Source organism: Epargyreus clarus, unplaced genomic scaffold (genome assembly GCF_041222505.1).
Source record: "Epargyreus clarus isolate Ecla_fem2 unplaced genomic scaffold, WU_Ecla_fem_2.2 ptg000005l, whole genome shotgun sequence".
NCBI classification, from domain to species: Eukaryota; Metazoa; Arthropoda; class Insecta; order Lepidoptera; family Hesperiidae; genus Epargyreus; species Epargyreus clarus.
In genome coordinates this window covers 8,823,607-8,846,280 of record NW_027332213.1, presented here as the reverse complement: position 1 = coordinate 8,846,280, position 22,674 = coordinate 8,823,607, and the positions used below count along the sequence as shown (strand labels likewise).

General features: G+C 36.3%; 2 protein-coding genes across 3 annotated transcripts in view; one reads left to right on the top strand and one right to left on the bottom strand.

Moving 5' to 3' along the window:
* The window catches only part of Atg16 (Autophagy-related 16), a 191,302-nt gene that overhangs the window by 44,217 nt on the left and 124,411 nt on the right, over window positions 1–22,674 (top strand). The window lies entirely within an intron of this gene.
* The window catches only part of neo (ZP and PAN domain-containing protein neyo), a 57,374-nt gene that overhangs the window by 16,378 nt on the left and 18,322 nt on the right, over window positions 1–22,674 (bottom strand). The window contains exon 2 of the mRNA XM_073073089.1: window positions 14,972–15,015. The gene's annotated coding sequence lies outside the window, so the exon portion shown is untranslated. The remainder of the gene's footprint in view (window positions 1–14,971; window positions 15,016–22,674) is intronic.

The window sequence follows — 22,674 nt, the reverse complement described above, 5'->3', positions numbered from 1 at the left end:
TTATGCGTACCATCTTCATAAATTAACCATTAGTCCAACAGAACTCCAACCGTTTCGTCAACAACAAGAAGTATTTAAATTTTATTTATTTGTATAGATATAAAAAACAAAGAGTTCATAAGAATGGCTGCAGAAGTGGCTGGAGATAAAGATGGTTGCGGTCGCCGGTGTATTATCGGCTACGACATCGCAATTTGTTTCTATTTCTGTCCACTACACCCTTTGTGGTACTGCACAATTACATGTATTTTCCTTTCCTTTGATTGCTTTCTTGGTCCATTAAAATCTAATCGTCATTTATTACCATAACCCAATGATGCTACCTCCGTTTACTATAATATTTTTACATGCAAATCGTATTCGTATCGTATAAAATTACAATCGTAAGTGTACTCTTCGATAAGAGAATTGTGTTAGTATGCCATATGCCGTTAGGATTATACTCGTTCGCCAAATAAAGCCGCAATTTCCTACAATTTGCAACATTTATTTATTTAATATTCGCCTTAGCATGTCTATGGTTGTAACGGTTTATATACTCCTTATACAAATTTTATTCCTTCGATTGCTCCGATTTGTTTAATAGGATTTTTTATAGCTTTGAACTGAATACATATTTATTTTTACTCATACTTCTATATGTTTTTGTTGTGTCTCATCACCTCTTATATTACTGTTCTAAACGCCGGTATCATTTTTTACAAACTATTATAAATTTGTAACCTCATATAGCACAAAAATGAAATAAAAATCTCTGACGAAGGCAAAACTGTACATAATATCAATGTCAATAAATTATTTCTCGCTTTAAGGCTTTGGTCAATAGAGACGTTTCCGTGAGCACTTGGGATTTCATTTATCGTCTGTACTATGCTTCTATTCATTTGTATGACATCATTGATATTCGCCATTAAATGATACTTTATCGACGCTGTAGGCGTAAGCAAGCCCGTAAATTTCACCTAATACTGGTTTGCGTCCTGTCTCATCCATGTAGGGTCGCAGTCCCATTGACACCTGTTCGGTGGCTTAGCGCGACCGGTTCAATGCGTTTCCTCACAAAGAAATTGCAACTTGCGTCTTACTAACATGGAATTCCATACCTTATTATTATTAACATTGTAAGCACGAGTTACAACTTATTTCATCGTACTTTTCTCTAACATTGTAGAGAGACCTCACATATTTTGATTTATTTGCAATAAAATACTTGAAATGACCGTAAGATTAAACAATAAAACGTAGACAATAATAGGAGAATTTCTATTCGCTTCAGAAAAAATAAAGAATTATAGAAGAGACAGCTACGTGCCGCAGGCGAAGGCGGAGATCGCACTGAAGTTGATGCATTTATTTCTATACAATGAAATCATTTAATAAGACGGAATACTGAAAGAACAATAGCAGAATTGCTTGTAAAAATACGATTGCTTTGACTTATGGTATTGTGATGGTAGTAGGGTACGCTCATAGAGCGAATAAAAGTGTTTGCTAACTATGTATTAAAATAGATATTTTAATAAAAAGAGAACAATTTACTGAGATATGCACTTGTTCTTTGTACATTTTCATCACTTTACAAATATTAATAGTTAACTATATGCACTTTCTTGAAACGCAAAAATAACATATATGTTACTTTCGCCGTCTTCGATAAAAATTTAATTGATTACTCAACCTAAAAACTTTAAGTAATAATCGTTTGCATGTGGTTGTTTCTTTTTTTACTTTCCGAAAATAAATGTTAATCACTGGCACCGATTGAGCCAGAAATCGATTCGTCTTGTAGATAACTTGAAAGTGTACGTATTACTTTCCCACACTTAATAAAAATATTATTTCTTTTTACTTTATTTCTATTGCTTTATCACTATTTGCTTTATTAAATAAATCTCGCTCATGGTTCCGTTTTGTATCTATATCTTCTTATATATAAAAATTCTCGTGTCACAATGTTAGTTACCGTACACCTCCGAAACGGATTTAGCGATTTTCACCCAATTTTATATGCATATTCAGTAGGTCTGAGAATCGGCTACTATCTATTTTTCATACCCCTAAGTGATAAGGGTTGTTCAACCGAAACATTTTTTTATTTATATGGCAACACAACGTTTGCCTAATCAGCTAGTTTTTTATAAGATTAAAATAGCAAACGAGCATGCACTCTAACTGAAAGTAAATGGTCATTGCCGCCCATATTATATCTGTAAGTAGTTTCATGTAGAACAGGAGTTCTGCATAAAGCCAATCACAGATATGTTGCCACTCTTAAGGACTAGGGTGGTCACCATATGCAACTCAGCTGGCATCCATAACGAATGGTAATACCTTTAATGAGGTAAGTTCCATGAATCAGTCCCAGTCACTTATCAACTAGACTTGGCGTGGAATTTTCGTAAACATATAAATTTTAATTATGTCTAGTTGCAAATTCTAGTAACTTGAGATGTAGCGTGACATGAACGTTGCGTGCTTAAACCGCATGTCGCATACTAGCTGAGTGTCATTTTAATTAAATTGCGGAGCGGAAGGGCGCCCTTGGCATGTCAATTGCGGCTAACTTATATGACCAGCCTACTAGTTCATAGTATGGGCACAGCTGTGTGCCATATTTTAAACGACAGTGAAATGCATACTTAGAATACTTTGCAGTACTATACCGTATCCATAACATTGCAGTTGTGTAGGAAGGTACACTTATTATTGTAATGTTCTCTCTATCTAAATGAGGGGAAACATGTCTTTCCATATAATTTACATCAGGCATTCATATAATTATAGTCTATGTTTTGTCGCGTTTCTCGAAAGCAACACAAACATACATAGACGTTCGCGTAAAGCAATGAAATATACGTGCCTTGGTGACCCCATTGAGAAATGTGGTCTAGACGAGCATGCAGTGATTTGTCTTCGACTTAAACGCTCTCCCATGCTTAAAGTAAGCTTTTTGCTGAGATTTATCATCGCGGGTAAATATATTCATGCATTCAAAGGCGAGGGAAAAGCCAGAGACACGGATAGGTTTCCAGATTTTTTCAAGATACATTGTCGAATTCTTATTACGCAAATGACACGGTCCGCTCGGTTGGCGGGCGTCTTTGCGGCTTCGGCCGTGCTATAACGGAATCATCAATCATCTGTAATTTGATTTCTATGCTCAATTATTGCGTTCGCAGAGGTCGTGGCGGCCGCACACTCCATTTCCCTGTGCCTATGCTCACTGTTTTCATGATGCATGCCCCTGTATCGATTTACTTAACGACGCATCAAATCAATCAGGTATATGACTTTGATACTCTATCATGGTAAAAGTTCAACGAATCTTGCTTCCAAGTACAAAATAAATTCTAAGATCCAGTAAATATTATTAAAATTTAGGAGCGATCGTGATAGCAAAATAATAGTGACAATAGAAGCTATAATCGCTGTCCAATAGTAAATTATTCGCATTGAGGCACGTGACAGTTGTCACGAAGCCTATTGTTGGATTAACAGTAATTCATGTTTGTCACTACCAGTCGTGCTACATGATATCCAAAGAATCAGAATTCCAACTAAAGTTCATGACTACGTTGCGAACTTTGGCATTTCAACCGTATAAACAATTTTGATAAACGGCTCCTGTGCCCATTTCTCTTTGTACTTATAGAAAGCGACCTCGTCTTCGAGTTCCTGGTAAGAAAGAAATAAATTTCGTAGATATTGAACATTAATTTATACATACGTGTTTTGGGTGATTTAATTTTACCGTTGTGGATTCACGATCTTTCCACTAAACTTATTATTGTGTGTCAGGCCAAAGATCTTGAATAGAGTTATAGTGTATCAGTATATCACGGGGAACAGTGTAAGCACCGTGACGATCGGTAGGCGCTAGATATAATAATCACAAGTGGCGCATGACAACACCGAAGCACGCGCGCCGGTCACGACCGCAGCCCCGGGTGACGGCAAAGCCGCCGCAAACACTTGTATGGTAGTGATCTTGCGTCCGATTTTTCTACACTGTCATGAATTCAATGAATATTATACAGTAGGAACACACGCGCATTAATGTTGAATAAAATTACGTGATATGGATTGCTTTATGGGTTTACACTCTCATAATATACGTAGCCGCTTAGTTATGTCCGCTTAGTTAGTAAATACTTTGTTAAATACTAAATTAAATCATGTTTATTACAATTACTCATCTGTTTTGAGTAAATATTATATAGTCGTTAACTACAAATTCAATATGGATAACATTCGTCTTATGGCGCTGGTCCAAAATAAATTTGCAGTTTGAGACATTTGGCATTGGTATCATTGTAAGCGATCATTCGCACAGAAGCTTCAACCGATAGTTATCAATGCTGTACTTTGCAAACTTTAGTCCCTATTCTGAACAAAGGCAATATTCTCCGTTTACTTCCTCGTCAATCATCGTTTCGTCACAAAATGACGGATGTGATTCTGACTACAACGAGAACACCTGTATTACTAAACCGCATAGGGGACCTCGCTAACGATTACTTAACGACATGCAGGCCGACCTTGTTAACATTGGTTGCAATATTTCAATGCTTCTAGCGATACACTTTGTATTTTCAATCAATAAAGCAGTTATTATCACGTCAAGTACGATACTATATTTCCTGAAAAAGAAAGTGTAGATATTATTCATCAGATGTCCTGTAGAATATTGCATTTATTATAGTTTTAGTTTGTCAGTAAGAGCTACTTTTGCCATCCAAAATTATCATACATTTATGGCAAGGACATACAGATGTGAAAGTTACTAATTCAGTTCCCAGTGACATCATTACTAAAGTCGTAGATCGCGCACGTAGATCGGATATTATACTCGTATGATAACAAATGCATGCGTTTTGGAATAGGTTTGAATTTTATTTTAGGTGGGCAACTGGTGCCTTCTTAAGATCTGACAATATGCTTATTTGCTACTTTTGTGGCATAAAAATATAAAAGTACGACGGCTGCTGCATGTAACTGTCCAGCGAAGTGGTGCAGTGTAACGGTAGGCGGCGCGCGGTGTTGCGCACGAGCACGCTGCACGCCGCGCCGCCCTCCCCGCCCTCCCCGCGCCGCCCAACACGCAGCAAATCAGAATTCGTCACCAAACTCCTCTTTTTACCAAAGACACGCGTCCCCAATTGTTCCAAGCGGAGATGCGATTTTTCGAACGTCTTAGGAAACACGGTTAATGTTCCGCTTCACTCTGAAGTGCTACGCAAATTTTGCGGAATCATTGTAAGTAAAGCAATTATTGCTGGCCCGCTACTCGGTATTAAATATATTGTTGAGGTGTAAATTTAAGCTGTAAAATAAGCTATTTATGGTGCACTCGAGCTTAATCTAATTGGATGTTAACTGTTATTTATAGCTATTTTCGTAGCTGTATATTTCAAGTAATTTATCGAATTTATTAAAGATTCTAAATCCTTATATTTTAGGCGGGAATTACTGTACATATGAACTATACATATTACAGACAAAGCTACATAAATGGAGTATTCAAAAATCCATACCTGTATAAATACAAAATAAAATGAATAAATTTTCTATTAAATCATTCAAGCAATTAAAAAAAAGATCCCTCGTTGTAAAAACGAAACATAGTCTATAAATAAATCTGGTTTGTGGTGCATAAAATATAAATTCACTTTGATAATATTACATTGTGTTCATCGAACTGCAGGTGGTCTCCGTCTTCGATTTACAGTGTTTTAGTTACAAGAGCAGTAGACAAAGGGCTATTCAAGGGATGCCATAAAGCACGCTTGATTTTCCTCGAAGCCAGACGCGGCGTGTAACAGTACCCACCGTCCACTGTCGTCGGCTGGCAGGAGACCGTACCGGCTTACGATTCGGACTTGCAAACAAACCGATCGAATCTGCTTTATCTGCGTAAGGCAGCTCGTCGAAGCCCACGCTCGTAAATAGGATCTTGTCTAGTCAGGCTGGTGATACATCCTTCGATACCGGATGAAATATGGATAAATGAAACGGGCGCAGTCTTGAGTTATGAACTGTGATAATAACGTACGAACTCGACGCGAGTAACCGAGTGCCGGCGAAGCAATTACTTTACATCTATTAACATTTACAGAACACATTAGACGGAATGACATATCGATGTGGAAATGAATTTAAGTGGAAATGGCGTTCGCGATGTCATCTTCTCATCTCGCATATAGGTACAACTGTTGACCGCAAGGAATCCACCGGCCACCGTAATGATAGCCGCTCGTACGTGATAGATACGATTTACAGGTTCGTTTCAATCTTCCGCATCCGTGGCTGTACCAGCTGCAAATTGCATTGCGGCTTACTGGTGTCCATAGGAAACGAATTAACTACATTAGATGCTCACGACGTCTAACGCGCCATGTAAGGAATTGTCATACTCGACGCGTTCTTGTTTGAATGGTACGTGCTATGGCGTTGTATCACTAATCAGTACAGCTCCTCTGACTCATAGTAGACAGGTCTATAAATTAAATTTTATAATTAAAATTACCTGAATGCACATCATAATCTGTTGTCACGTAATAAAATTGAATATATTTATGATGTAGTTATGTTGACTGGGTAGATGAGCTTCCCATGTTATATTCACTTTTAGGATGTCATCATACGACAGTTTATGTGCTTTTAACTCTGTTATTTTCATAATTATTACCATGACCATCAAGCCACTTTTACTGCACAACTTGTTCTAACACCTTATTACACATATGAAACTCATTTTATTTGAGCATTAAACTGTAAGTACTTTCACAGTAATGGACATATAAACAACTGCTATTACAACACCGGCAACGGCTATTAATAGATTACAATCTTCGGTGATCATTACACAACATTCTCTGATCTTCGAAGCGTGCATTTATCAATCGTAAATATTTCGCCGCCAGAATTAATTTTATCGTCTGCCAGATGATAACCGTTAAGTTGGTTGCAATGAGAATTAGGAAGCGATTAAGTATGCATTCAAACCTTAATTGCTAGAATTTATTATTAAAGCACACACGTGCCGTTTGTTTGCGTCTTATAACAGAACTACTGAAGCATCGAGACATGTATGCATGTAATATACGATTATGTCTATGGGCATATGCCCATCCTAATTGGCACTGGTAACATGAAATAGGAACTATAGATAACATAAATGTAAACTTGTCTAAAACGATGGATTTTAAGCAGTTCTTCAGTAAACTTAACGAATATAAATTACCTGTAACTTTATTGATCTTACTTTTATACATAATTTATATAACTACAGTGAATAGCATATCTAAGTTAAACGTAGATTTGACTCTGTGACTATAAGTAGAGTTTAATCTGATTAATTATTTCCAAATGTAAGTGCAGCGCTTGTAGCAAATACAATTATAATAAAGAGTTCGATGTTATGGGCTAAAATTTTGCTTAACATGTTTATGAAGCTGAAAGGCACATAATTTTGTATATTTGTTATTTTGAGATAGCCGTTATTGGTGTAATTTCTACTCGTATAATATAAAACGTAAGAGTAAAGCGAGAGATTACACTCATAATGTTATAGAAAATACCTTATATCTTTAAAACACCTTGGACACTTCTTATTATTTATGTTCTTTTCTAAATGAAATACCTTTCTTCTATACACGATCTTCAAACAAGAAATTTTGTGTTTATACGTACAGAAATACCTAAGTAGACCTAGGTTCAGACACAATTAAATTCATACAAAGCAGATATTCTGTTCATGCCGATAACGAAGACTAGTATATCGCTGGCGTTAGTCATAAACAATAGTAGTAACAACATAAATAGTCTAAATATATATTTATTTGAAAGGCGATTCGGAATGGGCGGGCGGGCTGGCCAGCGGCGCGCACGAACCCGCCTCCGCCTACCGCTCACGCGGGTATTGTTCCTGCCGATTTGAGCTTTTCATACCCGCACCTACTGTTATAAGCGCCGCCAATTAGGACTTGTGTGAAAAATGTATGCATTTACATTTTAAAATAGATTTTCCCCCACTATTAGACTGTAAACGTTGAACAGTTGTAAAAGTCTGAGAAAGTTTAACAATTACGGTTGTACTTCCGTTGACTTTCCCGTTTAAATTTGCTAACAAGTCCATAATTAAACTATAATAATATGTAAATTAAATAGTTCCTTTAAATAGGTGACATCGCAACGACGTGTAAAGTTGCGATTGTGACTCGTAATTCGTATAATGTTTGTAACTATAAACAAGAATCGTAAGTTGATTGTCTGAGCTGGTACTCCGTTAGGCTGGCGACGTCAACGGTCTGCCATTTTTCACACACGATGCAAATGCTTGACGCGAACCTGCAGGCCATCTTCATCACATTAAGCTAATATGTAATTGATTGGCTTCGCGGTGCCCAGAAGCGGCGACACACTCCTATCCCATTGATGCAAAAACACTAATGATATAACGGTAAGGCGTGTCTTCCGGCACGCAACAGGTTGGTGCTCGCATTCAATTTTTGACTTTTGATATATTGAGCGATCACTTTCAAGCGAGGTGACAGCGCTCCGGCGACCCAGATGCATTTACCGACTAAATTTATTACAGCCGCATACCACGCGCGATGTTTTTATCGCTAACAGATCTCCTAGTCCAGCTTTAAAAAATAAACATCGGAATGAGAACACTGTCAATTTGAATGGTGTTAAGATTTACGCGTTAAGTAGGTCGATCTTGGTATTTAACTGTTAAAGCATTGCTTAGCTTTTATTAATGCACAACATTTCCGATTTATCTGACACTGATCCGTTTTAACACTCGCCTCAATAATGTGCAATAAATATATTTTTGGTAATTATTTCAAATTAGAATACACTTTCACAATTTATCTAAATAGGTGTCGCTATTAATATGCAATGCGTGTTACTTGTAAACTAGTTCCCTACAGATTTAAATAAAAATTAACCATGCAAACATAATTCGACTGATTAGTTGAGAGAATAACGGTGTCATTGTGTGATAATGTGCTTTTAGTTTTCTTTTCGTACCACATTTAGTGGTTCACGATCTAAACGGCGGAAGTGTTCCGTTCTACGTGAGATTATCTGGGTGAGTAGGTACTGGCATTGTTTATGTTATCTCGTAAAACGATCTTCACACTTTGGGAATCTGTTTTAACTATATCGTGTGATCAAATATTTCAACAAACTGCATTTAATATCTTTCCAAATAATATAATTGCAAGTTTTACCTATCAATTTATTAATGTCGCAACATTGTACGCTTACCGTTAGCGACGATTGATCGTTTACAAACGTTATTAGATCTGGTCGTCGCGCTATTCATCATAATGTAGTGTTATCATGCGATCAAAATAGGTAACTGATTTTTCGAATCTAATCTATTACACTATAATTAATTGTCTACCTCATCGGTTCTACTTAAGACGATAGTTTCATTAATTTTGGCACGAAACGTGTTCGTTATCGTGTGTACTCGTTTCGAATGCAATCGTTTACATATTTAGACAATTTGAAAAGCTCTCACGAGACCGGGTGTAGGGTGAGAGCAGCCAAGTTTTTGTACCATCGCGATAGTTTACCGGAACAAGCTCGCACGTAATTTAAGTGGAGCGATGTATTGCGGCCGCGCGATGAGACGCGAAACGATGTCGGCGCGTGAATCCCGTTGGGACGGACGCCATTACCGCCCACCGCACCGCGCACGCGTAGAAAAACCGACTCTGGTATAAAGATGTCGCGCCACGATAACATTGGATGGACACTTGACAACGCCGCCTCTGTAGCTGTACTGCTGTACCCACGAAACATATCTTTCTTTCGGATCAAGAGCTTACCGCGAATATCCAATTATGTCCACACAGATACCGACAATGCGCTGTATTCATATTCAAACTGTGTTACATACACATCATGAAGCCCGACGACTCCTTTGCCGGCGTTTGTACAGCGACCATAAAACAAACTATTATAAACTAGAATAATTTTTAAACGTTGTGTGCATTTCTAATGTCTAGTTTGACCGCAAATGCACAACGACTCGTTTCTTTACGACAAAAATGATAAAAATCCCTGCATTTCAACGTCTTTTTTTCATGCCTTCACTAGCAATTTACGCTCTCGTCATATTCACAACCGTGTGGTCTGTAATAACCCTTTTATAATTGAGACACGATTGAATTGCTCTGTCTTTAAAGTAACATTTGCTATTTTATTGTTGTTTGTTTTTTGATGTAAATAAAAATAATAAACGTTATGATCTGAATTTGATGATTCAAGTAAAGCTATGGTAGCTTTTCGGACAATTATGATACTTAAATTTGTTTAATAATTTAAGGGTATATTAAACACACGCATTTCTATTTTCACATTTTATTGGACTTTTACATTATTATTATTCTTGCACTATTGTTTAATTTAATATATTTGATGTTTAAGGAATTTTTGACTAATTTGAATTTTGGATGTAATTTGTATTTATTAACAATGAATATTTAATATAATTATCAATATTTTTTTTCACTACACTAACGCATTAGGTTGGCCTGTAATGTTAGTTGTAAGTTTTGAGTAAACAAATAAACAAATAAATTTCAATTACATATAGATTTAGGCGGAACCTACTTAGTGTTGATTGATTAAACCCGTTCTTCAGCAACGCGCCGTCCGCGCTACAAATGTACCTTCCACCTAATTGCACTCGCACTCATGTCACTTTAACATTTCTCTTGACGTTGCATTTCCCTAACATATGGGCAATCAGCGAAACAATTATTTAAAGCTATGTTTCTACTGTCAAGTTCCCACTACGCTGATTAGTTGCGGAATTACGAGTAGACGGTAATAATGACCGCACATTAATTTATCGTTGCATCCCACAAACTGTAAATCTCGGTTTAGGTCATTCGATTCAGTAATAACAGGCAGATGTTCAGATATGGCAGACGATGTATTAGATGAGCTATTTTGACAAATTAGGTAAGGCCATAATCGCCGGAACGGGATTGGCATAACATGCTATATATAACGTGAGGTTAAAGGTAAATTGTTATCGGCCGGTGAATCTCTGCCGACTGCAATCCATTGTCAATTAAAAGCCCCTGGCGAAGATGGCGACCGCCTTTTGCTTGTTCTATAGCTCATACAACAATTGCTTCCCGATGCATGGCTCGCGCCTCGGGGTGGATATTGCTCGGACATTTCCTGTATTACTACTTGTATGCCTGCTTTGAACTAGTCTTTATTCTTGGCGCTCGGTGAATTAACATAAAATCTATTTAGATTTGAATCATAGCGGATCATTGAAATACAATCTGGAAACAATAATCTGTGCCGGTGATTGAATGTACAACTATTTGTCTCTCATTTCATTATTACTATCCGGAAATGTATCTTTCAATACATAATGAGCTTGAGTGTAAATAATGAATGTCTCTTAAGATAGTGCGCAAAGCACGCGTTTATATTTTGATGTATATTAACAATGTCAATCAGGCATTTTATCGAGGCATTCATATCGAGTAAAAATCAATAAAAATGCCGCATTTACATATAATGTCTTAAAGTGGCGCCTGTATGACGGTGAATGCCAAAATTATCTCCCTCCCACGTAACAAAAATCCAAATTACTGAGTTCAAGGACCCGTACAAAACAAAATATACCAACAAGGTTATTACAAAACATAACAAGAGCAAAATGTATTTTGAATAGCTCCATTATATTTAAATGCAATATCATTTAGTGGCTTATACCTTAACCTTTCGTAGGCACAATTAATTTCCGAGATTGCTCAACACTGCAGGATACAGCGCAATAGAGATATTCACTTGAGCGCTTAAAGCTTCCATTAGCCTGTCTCGGGCCCGCGCTCTATGAGAGTGTAATGCTCACTTCACTGTCTTTGGATAGTAATACTTATATTAAATCTGTTAATCTCGTCAAATATATATAAAAAAATGTTTTATGTTGCAAATTTTCAATGATACTTCAGAGGTTAAATTTTGTTATTGTGAAGAAATATAAAGGTGATCACAAATCAATTAAACATTTTTTTATTAAAAGCTTATATCATTGAATAATGTACCTACTGCCTACTGGTGGGTAGTTATTTCAAATTCCAACATCTAAACAACCATATTTTACCAAGTTCCGGTTAACTTACCCAAATCGGTACGAGTGAGTCGCCTCTTACGTCCCACGCGGGACTTCTTGGCCCAAAGCCTTATATATAGAATCAATAATACGCTAAATGTCTACCTAACATGAAAAGACTCAATTCTCAGTGTAATATTTACTAGGATATTCTGTTTCAAAGGATTATTTGCTTCGAACAAAACGAGCGAGATCTAACTTCTAATACTTAGTTATCCATAGATCATTTAAAATGATGCAAGTGGTAGTAACCTACTTAATACTTACTACAAGACAATAGAAAACATATTTGCAAATGAAATTATTTTACGTAATTATCCATTACGAAACACTTCCGAAAAATATTTTAAGTACCATATCATTAGTATTAAATAATCAACCCTTCTGTCCTTATAATCCATACAAACCTCATAAAATTTTCAAAGGCGAAGCTACACTGATAGTAACCACTTAGCGCGTACTTTCCACTACGAAGGTGACTCAACAATAAATCAACAATACGACAGGCGGCTGCTAGCATTATCTAACCAACAAGTACTAATCGTTAATTATTACTGGAAATGATTATAAATCACAATTAAATACAATTGAATGCTCAAGTCGTGATTTATCTAAGTATAACGACAATCACGCCGCATACTATTAAACATTCCCCTGCTAATCGCTATAGTCATAAATGCATGGTAGACTGGATGATAAAAGGCTCAGCGGAATTATGCAGACATGGAATATATTATTTTATTTTTAGCCTTTGCCATTGTCACCGTGAATAACGATTCACAAGGTTCAACGGAACTTTCTAAGCAAGTTTTCATATGAAATGTCTAAATGGATATTTTGCCAATAGGTAAATAATTATACGAGTAGTTTAAGGGATGTGCAGTTCACCAAGCTCTTATCGATCTTTGTAGTATTTGTTTATGTTGTAATTAATCTACCAAGACTATGCCCAGAATCCCGATCTTGCCTATGGTGTATACCACAGAGGTGATATTGATTCCGGATAGAGTTCACACAGTAAAATATGAGCCCTTTGCTACATTTTCAAACATTGTCACAAATGTCGTAAAGAAATATTGTCATTACATCGTTTTCGCTTTCAGAAAGATTACGATCAAATCAAAATTAAATCTATATTCATTATTCGTGTTATATTAAATACTATTTATTTATTGTGTTTATTAGAGTAGTGCAACTTTTTTAATACCCAAAAATCTGTATAATTCGATATCGTCATTAGATAAATATATTTTACGTTCATGTCAGGTGATTAATGGACGTCTATGAGCATAAATAAATATATTGGCTCGATGTGGGTCACATGTTTATGCAGCTGGAAAACGGTAAAAGTAACAGGATTAAAACACAAACCGGTTACTGAATTTGGAAATCGAGGAGCCGACTAACTGGATTTTATTTTCTTTTTTTAGAAACATCAGTTTTCTGGCGCTCGGGTTGCGTTCTTGGGGCTGTGAGGAATTTGACGCTCACCTGTCAGTTCCAAGAAAGCTGGCATCTTAAACTTTATTTATTTGCAAGAAACATTTATGGACCACTTTATTTATAATTCACAATTTCACCGATATACATTTACGATGTTATAAATGACGTGCGAAATGAAATAAATGTAGATCCGAGCTTTTGAACTGTACCTACTCGTGAGAAAATACGTGAGTTTATATGCACAAGAGCTGTGAGGCCGCATTGGTTGTAAACCGTCTGATGCGGGTTATAAAGTTAGAGTTTATAAAACATAAAATATCCAATGTTGGGTTAATATTGTAGGTATGTAAAATACAGAAATGTTGTTTAAGTTCAAAAGTAACAATGTTGTATTTAATTGTTATTCTTTTGAAGTATTTTCCTCCTGTTCTTGGGGGGTTGAGAATTTTCACGATCAACTGTCGTTTCCGAGAATGCATTCTCGCCAATATAAATTCCTTGTAAAGGTAATTCGTTTTTAAATGACTTAATAAGTGTTGTTTTAAACAAGTGCTTTTGAATGTTTCTCCGTTACTGAAAGGTATTTATGCTCTTTCACGAAACATTATTATTGTTATAATATATACAAGTTAATGAACCTACATTATGTATTCATCGGAATAGTTTTATGTAATATAATTAGTAAATTATTTATAAATATTATATTATATAAACATTAGTACATTACGATTATTTGCTTAGAAATACGTTCTTATTATTTATGTTTCTCATATATAGTCAAAGAGGTTAAACTCACAGAACATCTATTAGGTTAATCTCCTCTTTTCGGCTCGTTTCATACAAACTCGCACCAATTTCTGTAATAGACGCGCCTCTAATAACACTCCACTGGCCGCCTACGATGTTTGCGAGTCGCTATACACACGCATTACCGAAACATCTAACTGTACCCATCTTCTATGTTTGCACTTCGTTGATTTTTGGGTTGATGATTCTATGAGTCATTTCGAGATAATTTGACACAATTGCACAACGTTAATGCTCTTTTTATTAACAGTACTTTCAATTACGACAACGCATACGTCTATTATTATTTCACAGCGGCGAACGTAATAAAAATTAGATAACTGCGTCTAATGGCGTTTTAGGATTGCATTCACGCCATTGATATATCACCGGTACACTTATTTCACTTATTCAGTAATGGATCCCCGATCTATTCTATTCTTCATGAGTCGCGAACGTATTATTTTCTCTACATTTGCTTTAAGTGCTTCCTCAACGCTAATAAGACATAATGACGTGTTATTTCTGAAGATTCACGAATTCCGATCGCGAGAGAGTAAGGTGCACAGGGTGACTGACCTGAGAATTCCACAGCTGCTACCCGCTAACCGCCGCCGCCCGTCCTGTGAACAAAGCAAAAGAACCATTGTTAATTATGCGCTTTACACATGACTGTGTCTCAATTATGACATGCTAGATTATAGGGAGATAGATCGTAATCACAAGCCCGCCCTGAGCAACTCCGCGCCTTTGAATGCTCACAAACATGGTCCTTATTCAGGAACGGCACACGCGTTACTACTTTCTCGTATTCGCATTCTTACATGTCAATTACGAATCTAGTGCATGTAATTTGTAATTTTTAAACCTTTATTCGCATGCATATGGATGGATTACTACGTGTTTGCATTATATTTACGATTGCATGTCTTCGTAAAAAGATATCTAAGAAAATTAATTAGCATCGCTTAGTGCTTCCACTTTTGCTGTTTATAAATGTTAATATAAATAAAAAGTCATTGACTGTTACAAGTATAGTTATATTTATTAACAAAATGTGAGAAAGTCTCAAAAAATCAGATCATATTGCTTGATACAGTTACTCTCATAAATTAAAACACGCGTGTGACATTCGCAAAGTGTATTTAAATCACTTAATTTTGTTTTAGTATTCCGAGCAAGAAGTGACCCCATGAATATTGTCTGATTTACATTTAACTGTTCACTTCTTTGAACGGCTCTCTAGACGACATCTGAATTAAGATTTTTTAGAAAGTCAACATTTTTTTGTAACTATACATACATTTCTATCATTATCTATTTTACAGTTATTTTCCAAGTCATCTTCAGTTCTAAACAGACATCAGTGACATATAAGACTGGTAGCCATGCCTATTAAAGTACTATTAATTCTAAATATGGTACATGGCGCATATCAGTTTATGGATTATGGCCACGTTACCACCTGCAACTGGTAAATGCAGTTGTAGAGATTTAAAATATTCCTCCTTGTTTTTGCTTCCAGTTAAATTAAAGTACAGTAAACTTCGAAAAAACCCACACGAACGTGTGGTCTTTTTATTAACAGCACGTCACTTAAATAATTCATACGCCCATCTCCTGCAAACTCAATTTCCTCAATCTGATTCGCTAATCGAATTCCGGTACCTAATAACATTATCGAAGATACATTCAAAGCAATCCTACGTTCTACTTTAGAGAATTGTTCTCATCAAAATAGTAAAAGGTATGTAACGGTTAATCCTTTTTCTCATTTGTAACAATGTAATCGAAAAGGCTGCTTGAAAGATTAAATGTATCTCACAAACATTCGTGTTAAAAGATACTTTTGCAATTTATATTTAGTTGATGTAATCAAACTCATTTTGCGGTAACTGATACTGTAGTGAACTTTTGTGATTATATGGAGCTCAAAATGTAATTGTCAATTTAAAATACTCATATAAATTGCTTAATGATTCTTTTCACTAGGGAAAATGTAACACATATAAAATTTTCAGTATAATTGCTTTTGTGTACGTCAAAAGTTGGTGCGAGCTTTTAATGATCGAGCGATCGTTATATTAGGACAAAAGATTCGTATAGCGTGTCATTTATTGCAATTAACGGAGATAGTAATTATCAATCAATAGTGCTTGTATATAATATTGATAACAATGAGTTAGTTTTTCATTAGACAAAAAGCACGGACCAGATTGCCTTGATTTGCGCTAACGTTGCGTGCGTGACTTCAGTGACATAGTTTACGTTTTTGTCGCGATCATACCGAGCAGTTCGCACGAGTTAGTACACCTATAAGTAGTAAATAGTAGTCTATAAAATATAACGTACATTGTTCCGATACACTTTTCGTAGCAATCTATGGACTTTTATCACGTGACGGTTATAAATTATCTTTGATTAAAATATTACAACATTCGTCAAATATGTGTTGTAAATAGTATAGCCATTCGTATATCAAAACGTGAATATATTAAAACGTATATCAGTGCGATACTGTTTTTTATAATACCTATAGAAATAAAAGTGGTATTAGAACCGCCGTTAATACAACGAAAAATTCCAACACGTTCATTACTCGTTACTGCCGAGCAGGACAGATGTTATTGGTGGCACTTATAATGAATAGGTTTTAAGCCTAGTTTACTGATTTATATACCTATGAAAACTAGCTCCGATGTGGCTAGACAGATTCTATCACGTGTGGCAAATTGCCATGTATGTTTACAACCTTTCGAAAGCATATAATTTACGACACTTATAAGGGTCATGTCTCTATATTATATCCCCCATAAAGCATATATAATAAGGATGCAAACAGCTATCCAATCGTTTACGACATCATTAAAGCATTATAAAATTAAACGCAATAAATTTTGAAAATATATTTTTGTGTCAGAGCAAGTGATTCATCGAAATGGGCCAAGTCTTACAGATTTATAACCATAGTCAAAGCTTTAAGAGTCCGTTAGGATCTATATGATAGCCATAAATAGCAGATATTATGGGTAGCTCACAAATTGCAAATTAATTTTCTGGGTACTAAAATATATGGCGTCGTATCAGTGAGTGACACAATTTGATTGATGATGACTAAATTTAAGATTTACTTTGAAACGAATGCTTATGATAATATACCGCTATATTAAATTAAAATAAAATGAAGCCTTCGTGATCCAGTAATAAACCGCAACCGCAAATCTTATTTCATTTGAGACGACTCCTCAAAATCTGTACACCGTTTCGCTTCAACAAACTGTGTCCAAAAGTTTACTTAGGGTTTCGTTTCGTCAACAGTTATTCGTTGTTGACGTGTAAATTGCAGAGCACTGAAGGTGCAGCAATGATGAAGTTGGTATCGCCTTCGACGGATGGTCGAAACGTCGACGCCCGCGCCCGGCTATCCGCACTCCGCAGTCACGCCACCCGCGCCCCATCTGTCAATGTCATGACATCGGCGAACAATATTCTCACGTGAGCAATACGAGGAAGTGTTTTTATCGCCATTACGTAAAGAAGCCATTATCGAAGATGCCTCTCATCGGCCCTTCGGATGTAAGCACTGTTTTAAAGTAGTTTAATCTAAGGCTCGTAAATTCGTACTAGATAACGGCAGCCGATCTTCGAACACAGGTGTTCACTCGTGAATTCGTGCTTTATCTGTATCTAGATAATACTTTTAGAAGATGCTAAATGATTTCACGTTAATTCTTTTAAATTTAGCATTATCAACTAGGTTAATTTAAAATTTTAATAAGATTATCAACAAACAAAAAATCTCATTAACCAATATTTTTAATAACACGTAGTCTCTAATTAAACTAAAAGTGAGTAATTACAATTTTTTTCGTAAACGAACTTATCTGATGCTTGACTAATTAATGCAATTACTCGTGATCGTACTGCAAAAGATTTAAAAGAATCGAACAATTCTCGCATATTCGTTAACTGGACTTAACTTCGTAATGAAAGTAGCACATGCAAAGGCTATTTATATATTCTATCAGGCTGCCATCAACGCCAGTTTGAAATGCTGACTCTCCCACGCGCCGCGACCGTATCGTCGTCTTTCTATCATACATCTTTTCTTGTACCTGTCGCGCCGTCTTGTTAAAAACCCGACAATAAACCATATCACGCCTATGCAATTTCGAGTATTATGGAAATGTTCATGCAAAACACTCGAAACAATAGAGAAATAAACCATGTTCCACTTACCACCTCCGCTTAACAAGATCTAAAATATTCGCCGGCTTGAACGAAAGACGTTTCTCTTATCTCGTGCTCAATCTTTTCAATTTCAATATTACTTGCACTGAACCGGTCAAGTGTGATCTCGTGTGTCCGGTGATTCTTTTATGGTCGTTTATTGCTAGAGCTAGCTCGATTAATGTACGTCTTTATCGTGGACGTCCTTTTATGAAAGCCGAGACCTATGCTATGTAAGCTGAATATCAGAATTAAGTCTAAGCGGAGTGGACATAAACCGTCGTTATAAATTTATATCTACGACATGTCGCCATGAGTTCATGAAGGGATAAGAAAACCCTCGTACAAATTATTTAGGCGTGTTTGTCAATATAAGCCATTAAACTGCCATTGCCACCACTTTCTTGTAATAATCCATATCAATCTGTCAATATCGTGGTAATCTTTGTACTAAGAAGCGTTCCAACTAACACAAATTAAGGAAAATAGGTGACATGTTTTACAAAATAAAACTTTTGAATAAATATCCCATACGGCTATATGCAATCAAAAACAAAACAGGTACATAAGGTATGTTACCATTGTTCCTCTGCTTCATTCACTGGCATGATTAGATTACGTTCCTATATCATTTGGAGTTGACAGAATAGTTTGCAGTCAGCATCAGTCATTAAATAGAAGTTAATAAACCTCCTCTTTTTAACTTGATTAACGCACGCCATTAATAAATAATAGATCGAAATTCAACAACCTGTGGAAAAGGTATGTTGTAATTCAACTAAATTTTGTTATAAGGGCGTTGACCTGCTACGTTGCGGGTGCTCTCCACTCTTTTGGAACTAAATAAATGTACGTGATTCCATACACCTTTTATCGTCATTATCGTTCCACTGGACTGACTTGTTATTTGGAAATTTCACAACGATAGAAACGTGATTTTGACGGGAGCCTTTAATAGTCATTTCGTTCCGATATCGAATGTTTTGTAACTACCCGATATTACAAAAGTGTTGAAAGAAAGTGTTCAATTATTTAGTTTTAGTTTGTATTGTATTACGGAATTATAGAACATTTATTTGAAAGGGTAATATTAAATGTTATTTTTCTAATACTTATTTGTACATTTTGGTACCCTATATAGAACTCGGGAAGTACAATCGGTATAGTTATTTAATCGGAATACCTATAGAGCCATCTACGAGCGTCGACTTTTTTTTCAAAATAATTAATCTTTTTTCCCTTTTGCGGTTAGCTAACTACACCGTTCGAAACATTTCTGGCGGACGTAAAGCGGACAGCGGACATAGTCAGTGCTAGTCAGTGCTCATTCATTGTCAACAGTATACACCGGGTAATTGTTATCGTTAGGGCTGCGTAGCGAGCGGCCGGCGATGTGAACAAGGTTATGGGGCTTTAATTGACAGATCACAACGACAGCAACGGACGCGGTAGCCGCCTCCATCCAGGTTAACTGTACCGCTACCGTACGACATGCACCGCATCGTATCTTCCACCGCAACGGGAAATGCCCTGAGCCGTCCACGACGACATTGACCGTCACTACGCCGCAATTTCCTGCAGGAACCGCATTCTCGTAACCAAAACCGCATTAGGTAAAAACAAATTGACCGACTAATACTAAAGCGGCGACTCGCTCGCATACTTGACTTAATGGCGTACAATCCACTGAGGAAAGTAAACGTCAGAGCTATTTCTCATTTACACCACAATTGGTATTCAAGCAGGCGCACACCTTTCTGTGTCATCTCTATTCTGATATTTGCTGTGTCTGTTGCTAAGTGAAACCGTCGCGAGAATCTTTTATCATCCATAATGCGAGCCGTTTCGGCTCTTGTTCGGGATCCTACTGTGACAGCCATTATAATTCCGAGTGAATGTTGGAAGTGTACAAAGACGGCTTTGTGCTTGCCATAAATATTTATGAGTAAGTGCCTATTTTCTACACACGTGGGCCGGTGGATACGCACGATACTGTCCGCCTAATTGGACATTTGTAGGTGCGAATTTGTTTCAGTCGTTCGGGATGCCTTATTTATATTAGAAACAGATTATAATTTATGGCAGCGTATTTTCATGTTTCTGTCACCCCGGAAATTCCGTTTATTAAATGAAATTCCACTTCCTTCCTCGAAATTATAAAGTTTCTGTTCAATATTATATAACGATAAATACTGGGAAGATAGCAATCCTACTTTCTCTTAACTAGTTTCTTGAGGCCACTATAAGAAAGTAAAACCCCGCTATGCTGGCGCTCGATAGCTCGCCCCGTGTCCTGTTGACACACAAATCGCATTGATAAATTATTCTGGGATTCATATGTCAGTGAATGAGGAAACAACAATGTCCTGAACAGCCCAAAATAATAAATTTACTCATATGATGACAAATGATAAAAGCAAAACATCTAAAACATAAACACGATACATTTATTCGATACGTTATTAAAATATACTTGCGAGTAACGATAGAGGCTTTAAACTTAGACAACAATAGCATTTACCTAGCTACTAAATATTAAAATGTGGAAAATGTGTAGGCAGCAGTGTTATAAACTAAGCTTTGCCTTTTAGTGTTAATAAAGATGCTTAAAATATTGGCGGATATCTGACATAGAAATACGATACACCTTAGCTGTCGTAAACTTTCTAAGCGCTATTTAGCTCTACTGTCCACAAATATGACAGAACCATGAACTTTATGTAAAAATCTGAACCGGAGTCAAGGGAAAATCAACAATCACATCGTTTCGTTGACTCGGGAACACGGTTGGCACACTTTCAGGGGGTCTCAGCTCGGGACCACGGCGTCGACATCACGTTTCCCATGTTAAGAATTGTTTATTGAAGTCATGATGTGACCTTAACATTGTATTTTACGATTGTCTCGTCACCAGTCCGAGCACTGACATTTCAATAGGGAAGGTGAGCATGGGTCGCGGCGTGAGGCGAGGCACGACGCGTCATGTCGGATGGTCAGCTCAGCGGCACCACCGCGCCCACGCCAGCTTTTCCTCACCCACTGAGATACACACGTGTTTCATTAATATGCCTATTTCTACGGGTAATATGACTATATGGGGTCCCATGTGGGTCCCATATAAGAACTTCAATGCACAAATTTATTAACTCCATAAAACAAAGAGTGGAGATATGTGACGAACTAATGTGCATTATACTTCTCAATAAATAAAATAAATAAATAAATTATACTATAACGTAAAATTAATATTGAAGAAGGCATAAAATTCAGAAGAAGTTTTCATATACACTATCAGTATATCAAATTAATAAGATGTCGTCAAAATGTATCAATTTATAAGTGGCCAGTGAATTTAATCGATTTTTGCAATCAAAATAGCTATTAAATATTGTGTTGAGTCGAACCCAAAAAAATCATAGGATGAGAATACGGAACAATCAGTAACTAATAAAGACTTGTAACGCTGTTCAAGTTTTAAATTAAAACATTTTGTTTTTTCTCAACTACTTACTGTAGGACTCGCATACTCCAATGTAGTTAGTTGCGTGAGCCATTCCTATAAAAACATTCCTGTATATATTGCAATCAGACAAACCAAACAATAAAACCTGATTCAGTGTAATACACCCTGACATAAAAACTATAACAGTTTACTTCATTACAAGCTTAACTGTAATTAACATCTAACATTCATGGTACTTACCATTTGTAAGTTTTTCTTTCACTACAGGTATTGCATTACATTATATCGTTTTTTGCTTGTTATAAAAATTAAATACCAGTAGGTATGAAGGCGATGTAATTCTAAAATACTTCGTGTTATCTCCACGGAGCCGTGGAATGTGAACAACATTTTCAATGGATATTGGCAGACGATTACCTCCATTTAGTTCTCGTGCTGGGGTATGGTTGCATTTCTAGAATTACCTCCGGAAGCTTATCCGCGTTGGTGTTGACTTAAATTTGCATCTAGTATTTTCTCGTCGTTACGACGATTGTAGGTGCTCACGATTTAACGCTGGTATTAATGCATTATTCAGAGGGGTTTTCAT